The following is a 16,976-nucleotide window of genomic DNA, read 5'->3' as shown; positions in this document are numbered from 1 at the left end:
TTTCATACAAGTTCAAGTGTTAATGTGGCTAATATTTATTAAATCACGTCTTAATGGTAGCTAAACTAAGTAGTATTTCATTCCTGGTGATCGTACAGGCTATGTCCAGAAAAATGGTCACGGCTACACAACTACAACAAGATTGCTTTCATGAGCTACGATGTGAAATCAGGCTATGGCTGGCCAATGGGTTCATTACATAAACGAACTCAATCGTTCTCAAGACAATATAAATCTTAAACCGTAAACTATGTTACATTACTAAAAGTTACGGCTCGCGAAACGAGTGATCACTTTCAATCTCTGTTAAGATTTTCTAAAAGTTTGAGATTGATAATTGTAGTTCGAAAATGTTTTAAATTCGAAACTTGAGTTTCAAATTTTGATTTTAAAACTTTCTGAGTTCGAAAATTTTTAGTGAGAACTTTGAGTTCGAATTTTTTTAGTTCAAAATTTTAGATCGAAAACTTTTTTAGTTTGAAATTTTGATTTGCAAGTTTTAAGTTTGAAACTTTCTGAGTTCGAAAAAAAATTGTTTGAAAATTTGGTTCGAAAAGTTTTTTAGTTTTCAAATTCGGTTCGAGTTCGAAAATTTTAAGTTTAAAAAATTTCGTTCCAGAAAGTTTGATTTTATTTTTTAGTTTTAAAAATTTTAGATTTTCAAAATTTTTCAAAATTTTATTTGAAATCTTTTAGTTTGAAAATTTTTGTTTGACAATTTTTTGTTTAAATTTTTTTATTTGAAATTTTTTAGTTCGAAAAATTTTTTGAAAAGTTTAAATTTTTTTAGTTTGAAAATTTTTAGTTTTTAAAATTTTTAGTTTTGAAAAATTCTTGCACTCAGCGGAACCGTTTCGAAAAAGAATCGGAGCAGTTTAGATTTTCAAAATCTGGCAACATTGTTTCCATCAATGAAGCGCTTACTGATCAACAAACGCTGAGCGTTTAAAATCGCTCGAACAATGAACTAATCAGATTTAAGCAAAGAGTCATCTTTTTATTTAATCCATGAACGGAAACGAGAGTTACTAATTAGGTCCAAAATCACAACATCCCATCCGCGTTTGTCACTAATGTGTGAGGTCCCTGCTTCAATCCTCAATCAAGTAAGTTCATGTTTCGTCCTATCACTTCTCATCATCATCGTTTCGCGGAGACGTTAAATTCAACATTTCCTGAAACTAGCACCAAGAATCGAACTCGGGACGATTGGAAGGTATCCATGTTCACCCCTAAAGCGGAACAAAATGACCCCTAAAAGGGAACGAGGTGGACCACCCAAATTTATAGTAATATATATTAGGGTCCAGTACTATTATACCAAATGTTTAAATTTGGCAATTTCTAAAACTTAAGGGGTGGGCCAAGGTGCCATTCCCAAAAATTTCAAGGGGTGCACAAATGTACCTATGTCTTATGATAGGGAATAAACCCCTATACATGACCATATAACCATATAAGGTAATAGGTCCTCATCCAAGAGGATAAATTGGATCAAAAAACCAAACACGTGGTACAACATATTGCTTATGTTTATATTTTGGCAATTTTGTACCCTAAAAGGGAACGAGGTGGACCACCCAAATTTATCATGATACATGTTAGAGTCCAGTAGTATATGCTTAAACTGGAAAATTTCCAAAATTTAAAAGATTGGCCATGGTACTCCTCCCAAATTTTTAAAGGGATGCACAAATGTACCTATGTCTTATAATAGGAAATGGACATCTGTATACGTCCATATAACTATATAAGGTAATAGGACCTCATCCAAGGTGATAAAATGAGCCAAAATACCAAATACGTGGTTGTAGTAAAATTTGGTAATTTTGTGCCTCTAAAAGGGATATAATAATATATATTAGGGTCCTATACTATTATACCAAATGTTTAAATTGGGCAATTTCCAAAATTGAAGGGGGTGGGGCAAAGTACTCCACCCAAATTTTAAAGGGGTGCACAAATATACCCATATCTTATAAAAGATAATGAACCCCTGTATACGTTCATATAACTATATAAGGTAATAGGGCCTCACCCAAGAGGATAAATTGGACCAAAAGACCAAACACGTAGTACAACGTATTGCTTACGTTTATATTTTGGCAATTTTGTACCTCTAAAAGGGAACATGTTTTCTCCTGTTTCGTCCTACCAAATGTTTAAATTGGGCAATTTCCAAAATTATGGCGTGGGCCAAGGTACTCCTCCCAAATTTTAAAGGGGTGCACCATATATCCATATCTTATGAAAGGGAATGGACCCCTATACATAACCATATAACCATACAAGGTAATAGAACCTCATCCAAGAGGATAAATTGGGCCAAAAAAACGTGGTTGTACTAAAATTTGGCAATTTGGTACCCCTAAAAGGGAACGAGGTGGACCGCCCAAATTTATCATAATACATGTTAGGGTCCAGTACTATAATACCAAATATATAAAATGAGCAATTTCTAAAATTTAAGGGGTGGGCCAAAGTACCCCTCCCAAATTTTTCAAGGAGTGCACCAATGTACCCATGTCTTATGATAGGGAATAGACCCCTATACATAACCATATAACCATATAAGGTAATAGAACCTCATCCAAGAGGATAAATTGGGCCAAAAGATCAAACACGTGGTACAACGTATTGCTTACGTTTATATTTTTGGCAATTTTGTACCCCTAGAAGGAAACGAGGTGGACCGCCCAAATTTATCATGATACATATTAGGGTCCTGTACTATAATACCAAATGTTTAAATTGGGCAATTTCCAAAATTTAAGGGGGGGTGGTCCTATGTACCCCTAAAACGGAATGAGGTGGACCACCCAAATTTATCATAATACATGTTAGGGTCCAGTACTATAATACCAAATGTTTAAATTGGGCAATTTCTAAAATTTAAGGGGTGGGCCAAGGTACCCCTCCCAAATTTTTAAAGGGGTGTACAAATATACCCATATCTTATGAAAGGGAATGGACCCCTATACATAACCATATAACTATATAGGATAATAACACCTCATCAAAGGGGATAAAATCGACCAAAAACCAAACACGTGGTATAACGTATTGCTTACGTTTATATTTTTGGCAATTTTGTACCCCTAAAAGGGAACGAGGTGGACCATCCAAATTTATCATAATACATATGAGGGTCCTATACTATAATACCCAATGTTTAAATTGGTCAATTTCCAAAATTTAAGGGGTGGGCCAAGGTACCCCTCCCAAATTTTTCAAGGGGTGCATTAATTTACACATATTTTATGAAAGGGAATGGACCCCTGTATACGCCCATATAACTATATAAGGTAATAACACCTCATCATAGGGGATAAATTAGGTCAAAAACCCCCGAAATTTGAATTTTTGGATATTTTTTACCCATAAAAGGGAACGACATAGACACCCAATACTGATGGAGGTACATACTATGGTCCTAGGCTACCACACCAAATTTTTAGATTTGGCAATTTCCAAAATTTAAGGGGGGTGGTCCTATGTACCCCTGCCAAAATTTAGGGGGTGGGCCATGGTACCCTGCCAAAATTTAGAGGGGTGGTCCTATGTACCCCTAGGTCATTGACCCCGGGCCAAGGTCATTGACCTTTGACCCCGGTCATGAAAGAGAGTGAGGATGAGTCATTCGGGCATAACGGGGGGACTACTACTTCTTACTAAAAGCAAACGTTAATTGAATTGTGTGGTAGGATGATAAGATGGTATGAGTTTTTTTTTTTTTTTTTTTGGTTTGGAAACATTATCGTCTTAGAGGTTTTCCAGGTAACAGGAAAATATCCAGTGTGCAGAATGAAAGTAAAAATTGTGGGTAACAAAGTAAGTAATATAAGAGGTCATAGTTTTATATGACGATGGTTTATTGAATTAAAGTCAGATGCACTATTCCTTTGTTATGAACAACTGTACTGATATTTTGAACTATGATTGGTTTTGTTTGAGATTTATTTTTGCGGAAGAGTATGAAGGATATGAGGTGGTAATGAAGGAGAAGATGAAATGACTGTGTTGGATGGATATCTATATGAATATGTGGGACGGAGTGGTGTGAAGAAGTCTTGAAGGAAATCAGCAAAAAAAACCGCAGCTTTGGAAGAGTCTGTTTATATAGATATGGCATCATTTAATAATGGATATGGTGTTTTACTGCTTTTGCAAAGAACATTGAAATGTTTTTAGTAATTGTTAGGATGAGTGACGTCAGAGAGAGTATTATAGATTTTATCCCGACACCATAGCTTGTAAGTACAGATATAATTTTTGATCAACCTTTGAACTTTTTGGTGATGGCGAAATGTTTTTTTTTTGATTTTTATACGTTGATATTTACGATAATACTGTTGAGAGCGAGTGATAAATGTGAGATATTTGGTGGCAATGTTGCTCGATAAGTGGTTAATATAGTTACTGGTATGTAAAGTGAACTAGTTTCTTGGATTGAAGTTGTGATGATATGAATGTTATGATACAGTTTTTTTTATGTAGGAGCTTGCAAAGGGTTTATTGTTGCTGATAGATATGTTTGTATTGATTTCAGATGAATTTATTAAAATGGTTTTTTAGTTTTCGAAATTTTGTAGACTGAGACATATGTTGAGTACTAAACTGTAATTTGATTGGAATATGATCACTCCAATTCCTATTGGATTGAGAACATCAATATAGATTTGTGAAATGTGATTAGCAGAAGTAATGAGAATATTTGATATGCTTTGTGATATAAACCTATTGGGTTTTTGGAAGATTATGAATGATATCAGTTATGTAACTTGTGACAAAGGTTTGAAAGCTAGATTCACCCCCCACCCCTATCAGTTTTAGATACTATTCTTTTATCCAAATTAGCTTGAATATTTCATCTTTGCATCAGTTTTACAATCGACAAAGTCACCCAGACCGTTTACTGCGCGTGCTTGAATTTCTATATATTGACATTGAAAGCAATAATTAGAAATCACGATACCTGAACCCCAATAGCTCCTTTGTATTTATTTGTTTTTTAATTAGCCTGTTGGATCTCAACGTATCGATAAATAATGCTTTTAAATCCTTTTAAAATATACTTTTGGTTATTTTACATTTAAGACATGATGGATTACTTCCTTTTATGACACCTTTTAGCAACGAGTGGTGCTATCTTATTTACAGAATACTCCACACTTGAAAAATTTATTACAGTTGTTATCATGAGACAATAGTTATTGAACTTTCGCTAAATATGTTTACAGATAAAGTATCGCGTACAATAGGAGGAACAAATGCTATCGAAAACTCGCCAAATGTTAAGGATTCTTGTAGACAATCCATGTAGTAAGTTGTAAATATATGTTAAAACTGAAGCCTACATTATGTATTTGATCAGTGCTAGAAATTCCTGTGGATTTTCATTAGGTAGGCTATATGTTAAAAGCTTAGGAAAGAAAAAAAAACACTAACACGAACTTTGCAATGGCAAAGGAGAATAAACTGTTTCACAAACTTCTTCTTATGTCTGAAGTTTCATGAAACTAAAATTTATTTGTACAAGTAATTATTGATTTATTTCCTATTTATCTGTATTCTTTTTTTTTTCATGTCTATATGACATATATTCAAAGATCATTTACTTATTTAAACACGTTTTTATGTCGATTCGTTAGGTTATATATCTCTATTGTATTGAATTAGATTCAATCTCCCAACATGACCCTCCTCCTCTTTGCTAAGCGGATAGCGTACATGTTATCGGTGGTGACAGACCGGGGTCATGTAGAAAATCATCATCATTTTATTTACACTTTTCTTCACGAACAATAACTTTGTGAGATTATATATATATATATATATATATATATATATATATATATATATAAATATCCCATTACTGTTCAAAGGGAGGTCAACTAAACTACCACCTTTTTCCTATCATTTCATTTAACCACTTGTTTTTTTTTTTTTTTTAAAAAAAAGAAAGCCAGTAGAAGCAATTTTCAGTTCAAGTTCCTGAAAACAACCATCTTTTAGTATGTATTAATCTTACTTATTTGACACACAGTTGTTCGTTAATTTTACTTATGTACGGTTCAAACAGAAAAGATTTGTTCAAAGATTTGATGATAAATCTATAAGTACGTTAGCCATAGTTCACTATTGTTTTCTTATTGAGATCAAACTTTTATTCTTTCATAACAGGTCAGTCCTATGATTCACATTTAATTTTAACACTTTTGAAAATACAATTTTCCTTGAGCATCCAATAAAATAAAATAGAATAAAATTATATGGATTACTATGCTGACAAAGTTTCAATGTTTAGTTTTTCAGTGCTAGGTGGTTTCTACAGTTAGACTTTTCTGCATTAGGTATTCATTTATCATTATAGGATTATAATGGCTCAATGGTAAAGCAATCATTTTCACTGCTTAGTGTCCCTGGTTTGATTACCGTTTGCATTAATTATTTTATTTCTCATAGCGGAGCCATAAGGGGCTCAGTGGTAAAGCATTCATTTCCACTGCTTAGGGTTCCTGGTTCGATTACCGCTTGCATCAATTATTTCATCATTTTTTTTATGACATACATTAAGTTTGGATTTATTCCTTATAAAATGTGCTGAACAAACAGCATGTTCTCCCACTTTTTTATTCCACCAATTTCATAACCTTTTCTAAAGTGATCCAACATAATCGTTGGACTCACAGATTTCATTTATTATTCAAAATAATTTCATAATTAAGCGTACACAGATACCATAGTAAGTAAGTAAGTAAGTAATTTTTATTTGTAAGAGACAATTTGGTATTTAATCTTTACATTTATTCAGAGTTCGATTCCTTACTACACAAAGAAAATATTCTGATGGCAGCATTAAGTATCTAAACTGAACTGAAGTTCTTTTTCTTTGCGGATTGCGATGGGTTAGTGGTAAAGCGCTCACCATTAGTGCCTGGGGTCGATCCTAGGATGCTCCAATTATTTGAACATTTTTTCATGACAAGTATCAAATTTTGAATTATGTAATGGTTAAACACTCTGTATCTCTGTTTCTCAGGACCGCTTTTTATAAAGTGTCTAAGAGTTTTTTTTTATACAACAAATCACAGTAGCCTAAGTGTATGGGACTCCACTTCATTTTTTTCTTTCTTTCTTTCTTTAATCCTAATTGGTATGCCATTATCCACTTGGATTAAAGAAAGAAAGAAAGAAAAAAATGAAGTGGAGTCCCATACACTTAGGCTACTGTGATTTGTTGTATAAAAAAAAAACTCTTAGACACTTTATAAAAAGCGGTCCTGAGAAACAGAGATACAGAGTGTTTAACCATTACATAATTCAAAATTTGATACTTGTCATGAAAAAATGTTCAAATAATTGGAGCATCCTAGGATCGACCCCAAGCACTAATGGTGAGCGCTTTACCACTAACCCATCGCAATCCGCAAAGAAAAAGAACTTCAGTTCAGTTTAGATACTTAATGCTGCCATCAGAATATTTTCTTTGTGTAGTAAGGAATCGAACTCTGAATAAATGTAAAGATTAAATACCAAATTGTCTCTTACAAATAAAAATTACTTACTTACTTACTTACTATGGTATCTGTGTACGCTTAATTATGAAATTATTTTGAATAATAAATGAAATCTGTGAGTCCAACGATTATGTTGGATCACTTTAGAAAAGGTTATGAAATTGGTGGAATAAAAAAGTGGGAGAACATGCTGTTTGTTCAGCACATTTTATAAGGAATAAATCCAAACTTAATGTATGTCATAAAAAAAATGATGAAATAATTGATGCAAGCGGTAATCGAACCAGGAACCCTAAGCAGTGGAAATGAATGCTTTACCACTGAGCCCCTTATGGCTCCGCTATGAGAAATAAAATAATTAATGCAAACGGTAATCAAACCAGGGACACTAAGCAGTGAAAATGATTGCTTTACCATTGAGCCATTATAATCCTATAATGATAAATGAATACCTAATGCAGAAAAGTCTAACTGTAGAAACCACCTAGCACTGAAAAACTAAACATTGAAACTTTGTCAGCATAGTAATCCATATAATTTTATTCTATTTTATTTTATTGGATGCTCAAGGAAAATTGTATTTTCAAAAGTGTTAAAATTAAATGTGAATCATAGGACTGACCTGTTATGAAAGAATAAAAGTTTGATCTCAATAAGAAAACAATAGTGAACTATGGCTAACGTACTTATAGATTTATCATCAAATCTTTGAACAAATCTTTTCTGTTTGAACCGTACATAAGTAAAATTAACGAACAACTGTGTGTCAAATAAGTAAGATTAATACATACTAAAAGATGGTTGTTTTCAGGAACTTGAACTGAAAATTGCTTCTACTGGCTTTCTTTTTTTTAAAAAAAAAAAAACAAGTGGTTAAATGAAATGATAGGAAAAAGGTGGTAGTTTAGTTGACCTCCCTTTGAACAGTAATGGGATATATATATATATATATATATATATATATATATATATATATATATATATATATATATATAATCTCACAAAGTTATTGTTCGTGAAGAAAAGTGTAAATAAAATGATGATGATTTTCTACATGACCACGGTCTGTCACCACCGATAACATGTACGCTATCCGCTTAGCAAAGAGGAGGAGGGTCATGTTGGGAGATTGAATCTAATTCAATACAATAGAGATATATAACCTAACGAATCGACATAAAAACGTGTTTAAATAAGTAAATGATCTTTGAATATATGTCATATAGACATGAAAAAAAAAAGAATACAGATAAATAGGAAATAAATCAATAATTACTTGTACAAATAAATTTTAGTTTCATGAAACTTCAGACATAAGAAGAAGTTTGTGAAACAGTTTATTCTCCTTTGCCATTGCAAAGTTCGTGTTAGTGTTTTTTTTTCTTTCCTAAGCTTTTAACATATAGCCTACCTAATGAAAATCCACAGGAATTTCTAGCACTGATCAAATACATAATGTAGGCTTCAGTTTTAACATATATTTACAACTTACTACATGGATTGTCTACAAGAATCCTTAACATTTGGCGAGTTTTCGATAGCATTTGTTCCTCCTATTGTACGCGATACTTTATCTGTAAACATATTTAGCGAAAGTTCAATAACTATTGTCTCATGATAACAACTGTAATAAATTTTTCAAGTGTGGAGTATTCTGTAAATAAGATAGCACCACTCGTTGCTAAAAGGTGTCATAAAAGGAAGTAATCCATCATGTCTTAAATGTAAAATAACCAAAAGTATATTTTAAAAGGATTTAAAAGCATTATTTATCGATACGTTGAGATCCAACAGGCTAATTAAAAAACAAATAAATACAAAGGAGCTATTGGGGTTCAGGTATCGTGATTTCTAATTATTGCTTTCAATGTCAATATATAGAAATTCAAGCACGCGCAGTAAACGGTCTGGGTGACTTTGTCGATTGTAAAACTGATGCAAAGATGAAATATTCAAGCTAATTTGGATAAAAGAATAGTATCTAAAACTGATAGGGGTGGGGGGTGAATCTAGCTTTCAAACCTTTGTCACAAGTTACATAACTGATATCATTCATAATCTTCCAAAAACCCAATAGGTTTATATCACAAAGCATATCAAATATTCTCATTACTTCTGCTAATCACATTTCACAAATCTATATTGATGTTCTCAATCCAATAGGAATTGGTGTGATCATATTCCAATCAAATTACAGTTTAGTACTCAACATATGTCTCAGTCTACAAAATTTCGAAAACTAAAAAACCATTTTAATAAATTCATCTGAAATCAATACAAACATATCTATCAGCAACAATAAACCCTTTGCAAGCTCCTACATAAAAAAAAACTGTATCATAACATTCATATCATCACAACTTCAATCCAAGAAACTAGTTCACTTTACATACCAGTAACTATATTAACCACTTATCGAGCAACATTGCCACCAAATATCTCACATTTATCACTCGCTCTCAACAGTATTATCGTAAATATCAACGTATAAAAATAAAAAAAAACATTTCGCCATCACCAAAAAGTTCAAAGGTTGATCAAAAATTATATCTGTACTTACAAGCTATGGTGTCGGGATAAAATCTATAATACTCTCTCTGACGTCACTCATCCTAACAATTACTAAAAACATTTCAATGTTCTTTGCAAAAGCAGTAAAACACCATATCCATTATTAAATGATGCCATATCTATATAAACAGACTCTTCCAAAGCTGCGGTTTTTTTTGCTGATTTCCTTCAAGACTTCTTCACACCACTCCGTCCCACATATTCATATAGATATCCATCCAACACAGTCATTTCATCTTCTCCTTCATTACCACCTCATATCCTTCATACTCTTCCGCAAAAATAAATCTCAAACAAAACCAATCATAGTTCAAAATATCAGTACAGTTGTTCATAACAAAGGAATAGTGCATCTGACTTTAATTCAATAAACCATCGTCATATAAAACTATGACCTCTTATATTACTTACTTTGTTACCCACAATTTTTACTTTCATTCTGCACACTGGATATTTTCCTGTTACCTGGAAAACCTCTAAGACGATAATGTTTCCAAACCAAAAAAAAAAAAACTCATACCATCTTATCATCCTACCACACAATTCAATTAACGTTTGCTTTTAGTAAGACCCTATAACGTATTATTGTAAGACGTCTGCATGCATACATAACAACACAAAATACTTCCCATACATCAAGCAAAATTTCGCCCAGGATATTCGATCAACAATCAACTACCGGTCTTAACTACCATGGTTACACAACATTATAATTAGATCAAACCAACATGTCTTGTATTATTTAACTCAAAAATATTTAACAGAGTAAAACACCGCACATTTGCATACACATTAATTCATCTTCAATTTCCTATCTCATATATAAAACTGATATACAAGTTTTTAAATCAACCGCCTGTCATATATTTCAATATATAACTGCTTCTCCCATCCTATTTTCCTTCACTGTTGAGTACCTCAAAAAATCTGCTCTGTCACCAGATCTCTATGTTCTCTATGTTCCCAATATGAATCCACTTCCTGATAACTTCAGCTCTTTCAATATGCCACCAACACTGTCTTTTCTTGCGTTAGAATCTAGTATCCAATCCCTCAACACTACTCTACAGATAATAATTAACAGTTTTCTTCAATGGTACAGCAAATGGAAATTAACAATCAACGCCACAAAAAAACACAAATTATCATCTTCATTCCTCCGTAAAACATCAAAAAATCCATAAAAAAATCCTAACTACCTTTCCCTAAAACTAAATCAAGCTCTCATCCATGCACATTCAAGTGTAACTTAGTTAATGCTCACATTCACTAAACATCTCAGTTAAAAACATCTTCAAACAATCGCAAAAAAGCATACAATAGAGTTAACTTATTAAAAAAAAAAAAGTGTCGGCAAACGTCCTGGGTACTGAAAGCAAACACAATTCTAAATACATACAAGACATCTTTTACGGCCTGTGCTAACTTACGAAAATGCTGCATGAATTAAAACCATCCACACAGTTTACAAAACTTATTAATGTTGGAACAATGGCTTTCCGCATTGCATATCGAGTCAAACTGATTAGTCCTACAGCAAAGTTGTGCAACCAAATTCAGTTTCCTACACTCCATTTTCATCTTAAAACTTTGCGTCTCGCATACATATGCTCTCGTTATAACCCATGACCCTTACTTTAAAATACTACGCACCTTTTAGCTCTCCATCCTTCTCTATGTTAATATTATCCTCCAATGCTATCATTGGTCTATACTCTCTATTGCTAGAATGTATCTCCTGACCCCTTTGACCAGTAGGGTCTCACAAATTATCAAGTTCATGATTATCTGCCACTCATATTTCCATTATTTGTACAGTAAATCCATCTACCACTACCAGGGTTCCCATTGTGTACATTTAAGCTTAAGCATCCCCTATGCAAAAAAAAAAAAAAAACTTCATCTGCCTAACACTTCTGTGCTGTGATATACTAGCACACCTCACCTCATCCCTCATGCTCATCATTCACAATATACAAGAATAATATACTTTATCAGTACATATTCATTATTCTTTCCATATTTCTACTCTTCCAGTTCTATACAATACTACACTAACTGCAATTTCCTCGTTAATTTCCTAGCAAATGTTAAGGATTGGAAAAATCCTTAAGACCTTAGCAATTATTATAATGTAATAAAAACTTCTATGAAACATCACACAATCCTTAAATCCTCCAATTATACATCACTCTTCCCTAAAAAGTGCGTAACCCTCTAAAATGGTACAAGTCAATATGACTAGCTATAAACAAACAAACGAACAACAAACGTATAAGTTCCAATAAAGTTTATATTTTGTGTATTTGTTCACATGACAATGCTAGGTTGCAATGTTCACATGCTTCTGCATTTCCACAACCACCGCATATATGTGGTATCTCTCTTTCATGCCAAAATAAAATAATTCATTGTGTGTCTGTATTAACGCATAATATGTACACCTATATCTTAATAAAACAAATCTAGTTAGTATATAATGCAAGTCTGACATTCGTGTGGTATCATCTCGTTCTCATAACATTTTATGTAGTTATCACACATGTTACAAGTGTGTAATTCATCACCGGGTAGTTCTATCAAATACACCCATAATCGTGTTTTCCATATTATGCAATAGATGGCTCCACATATTTTCACGCAATCTGTTATTGCTACCGTATTCACCGTAAATAATTATAATATTGTATATGGTAGTTCCTAAATAAATTAAAAATCGGGTTCAAAATTCTCTATTGTAACTACATAGCAGTCTTAAATAAGTAAAAAGTTCTGTCTACAAAATTTTTTCGCATATACGTTCTCATATATACTCTCATATTTTAAGTGTCATAAATATAAACTAAAATTCTGGTCACAAAAAAAAAAAAGGTATTGCCTTTTACGGTCCTCCCATCCATTGGATGGGAATAAAACTCTTAATAAATATTAAAAATAAACTACATTAAAGTTTATATTTTGTGTATTTGTTCACATGACAATGCTAGGTTGCAATGTTCACATGCTTCTGCATTTCCACAACCACCGCATATATGTGGTATCTCTCTTTCATGCACAAATAAAATAATTCATTGTGTGTCTGTATTAACGCATAATATGTACACCTATATCTTAATAAAACAAATCTAGTTAGTATATAATGCAAGTCTGACATTCGTGTGGTATCATCTCGTTCTCATAACATTTTATGTAGTTATCACAAATGTTACAAATGTGTAATTCATCATCTCCTGCCTCTATCGAGTACAGTCATAATTGTGTTTTCCAATTTATACAATAGATGGCTCCACATATTTTCACGCAATCTGTTATTGCTACCGCATTCACCGTAAATAATTATAATATTGTATATGGTAGTTCCTAAATAAATTAAAATCAATTCAAAATTCTCTTGTAACTATACAATAGTTTTTAAATAAGTGGCACAAAAAATGTTCTGTCTACCAAATTTTCGCATATAAGTTCCCATATATAATCCCATATTTTAACTGCTCTAAGCATGAATTGCTTTGCGCTGCAGTTCCATTTCTCATGAGATCCGCGTACACATACTTAAGATGATAGTTCTGTCCACCCTCACATATGCATGCCCTGCTTGGCAACACGCTTCAAACAGTCACCTTCGAACACTTGAAAGTGTGCAAACTAGAGCTGGTCGTATAATCACTGGTCACGACAGATATACCCGAAACAGACAAATTCTAGAAGATTTGGAACTTCCTACTTTTTAGAGAACTACTGCGACATCTTCACAGTAAGTTCTGGCGTACTTTACCCCGACACATTAATCCAGCAATAGCTAACATCGGCACCGAATTCGCTCTACGAAATGTCTATCGCACGCCACGCATTTAATATCTTTCCAGCGGTCGCACTGATATCATCATCTGCTACTCTGCGACAGTTGCCGATGTAGTCTACCACGCCTAACAAAACAATAGTACTACCCAACAAACCACCTGCACATGTTGCATATATCTTTTATACCATCTAACTCATGGAGTCAGGGGCTTCGGCCCGATACTCTACTCAAAACTTGAAAATTACCGTGACCGTGACCGTGACCGTGACCGTGAATTGCAGAACTGGCCACCTGGAATCTCTAACCAGGTAAAAAAATAGGGTATCCGTAGCTGGCGGAGAAAAATAACCAAGTCACTTAGGTATTTATCCCCATTGGTTTATTTTAGTCGCGATCTTCGTATATACGGTTGGATTACTTGCCTCTTTGAGGCTGAGGAAACAACCGTCGAATTATATTTAATACCTCCACGGAGGTTAACACATCAAATTGATTATTTCTGTTGACGACGTAGCTATTCCTCTTGGCTAAACGATTAATTAAGTTACTCTCCTCTTCGGAGGGTAGCTTATACTTTTGACATCAGCTTCATTCATCATCCGAGCTCCTATGATGGCTACGTCCAAGCCAGTCATCTCGAAAAAGAAGACCAAAATCCCAACGAAGATAGTCAGCCGATCTCAATACCGGCCTGAGGACTTCCTTATCCCGCTGGGGCGGCCCACCACCTCCGGCGCTACTGCCAAGTCACGATCATCCTCGACTAACCGGTCAACGACTGACGTTCCATCCCTTGCTCCACCGCAGGACGACAATGCCATGGACTTTACCCTGGTTGCTACACCCAAGCGACGTCGCTCGTCCTTGGAGTCTACATTGAGCCAACAATATTCATCAGACTTCCCTGTTTTACCGATGAGCAACCGATTTGAGCCTCTCTCTACTCTCACAGCTGACGAGTCTCCTGTGATAGAGCCACGGCCCAAAAGCACCAAAGAGATTAAACCACCACCTATTTACATTTACGGCATCAAAAACACATACAACTTCACCAAAGGCCTTTCCAAGACCCTCAGAGAATCGCCTCAGGTTCGGCATAACAAAGAACGCATCGTGATTCAGGTATCTTCTAGGGACGACTTCACAACTATAAAAAACTACTGCGAACAGACGAAAACTGAATACGCTACTGGCATCGCCAAAAGTGACAGACCCCTAAAGGTTGTCGTTCGCAAATTGCCCATTGATACAGACGTCGCCGACCTTCAGTCTGAACTATTCACCTTAGGCTTTAAGCCACTCACGATTCATCAAATGTCTCGTCGGGGCCCCACTGGTGGAGATAGGGTTCTCATGCCCCTTTTTCTCATCTCCCTCGAGAAAACTCCAAATATACAAGAGATCTATAACGTATCAGCTTTGCTTCATTATAAAGTTACATTTGAGCCGTATCGACCGCCGAGTGTTCTGCAGTGTTACCGGTGCCAACGCCTTGGTCATTCACAGGACACTTGCAAAGCTCAACCTAAATGTGTCAAGTGTGGGCAAAGTCATTTTACAAAAGCCTGTGCCAAACCAGATGCATCCACGCCAGCAACCTGTGCAAACTGCGGAGGGGACCATCCAGCCAATTATCGCGGTTGTCCCGTCTTTCGCTCCTACTCAGATGCTCTCAAGAAATCAACTCCTTCTAGCCGCAGCTCCGGTCCTACTGCATCAACTTCACTGGATGATAAGGCACCTCGCAGCGACCGTCCTCCACCACCAAATCAGGATGCTCCCTCTACGTCCAGCACACCAGATAGTGCGTCTACACCATCCGTTAATGACTTTAATCTCCACTCACTCCTCACTTACATCAAAACCTTCAACTTTGGCCGCATTATCTCTCATCTCAAGAAGGGATTTACTAGACTTCGGGAAGCCACGGATCCTGCGTCTAAGGCTGCTGTCGTCATAGAGACATTCGCTGACATGATTGCTGATGGCTGCTTCTAACCAACCACTCATTCATCACACCATAACTGTTGTCACCTGGAATGCAGATGGTCTTACCGACCGGAAGCGTCTCCTAATTCGTTTTCTAGCAGAACATCAGGTCGATATCATACTCATACAGGAAACTCACTTCACTGCCCAGGTTACACACTGGAGACTGCCCAACTACCAATTATTTCGTCTCGATCGAGTTCAAGGACGGAAAGGAGGATTACTGATTGCCCTGAAACGAAGTTTCAAGGCTAGACAACTCCTTTTACCCCAGTTACACACACTAGAAGCTCTTGCTATAGAAGTCTTCCTCCCCGGGATTCCTCTCATCTTGGTCACGGGCTACCGTTCTCCAGCACATGACTTAGATCCCAATGATTTCGACGCCATCTTGACTTTGGGCCCCAAAATCATATTGGCAGGGGACTTCAATGCAAAACATGGGGAATGGCACTCCAGACGTTCCAACGAAAACGGACGAATATTACACCGGTATCTGCACACATCACCATTCATTGCCTATGGGCCACCTGATCCAACTCACCATCCTAAAGCAGGCGGCGAACCGGATGTGTTGGACATAGTTCTAAGCAAAGATACCATCTTAGCTACACGTCCTTACGTGATCTCAGCACTGGACTCAGATCATGATCCGGTCCTTTTCAAAATTTCGCATCGTCATATCTCCCGTCCTGCACCCGCTCATATCTCCCGGACTACGAACTGGGATGTCTATAAGCAGGAATTAAACTCTTTGCTCGACATAGCCGCTCGTCCAAATTCTCCTGCGGAAATTGATCAGGCGGTCGCCCATCTCACACTTGCTCTACGTACGGCTGACTCCCTCAGCACATCAATAATTCCTGACTTGCAGTGCGATCCACAATGTGACTCTCCATTACTTCGTCTTTATATCCATCTCAAACGCTGGGCTCGACGTACTTGGCAGCGCACCAGACATCCACTCTACAAAACACTTTGGAACACCTTAAGCCGCAAAATCAAGACCATCACTAGACGACAAACCGAGCAGTACTGGGAGACACTTTTCCGTGGGGTCACACTTAATGACACTAAAATCTGGCAGTATTCCC

Source organism: Thermobia domestica, chromosome 17, assembly GCF_964235325.1.
Source record: "Thermobia domestica chromosome 17, izTheDome1.hap1.1, whole genome shotgun sequence".
NCBI lineage: Eukaryota > Metazoa > Arthropoda > Insecta > Zygentoma > Lepismatidae > Thermobia > Thermobia domestica.
This window is presented reverse-complemented; position numbering follows the sequence as displayed.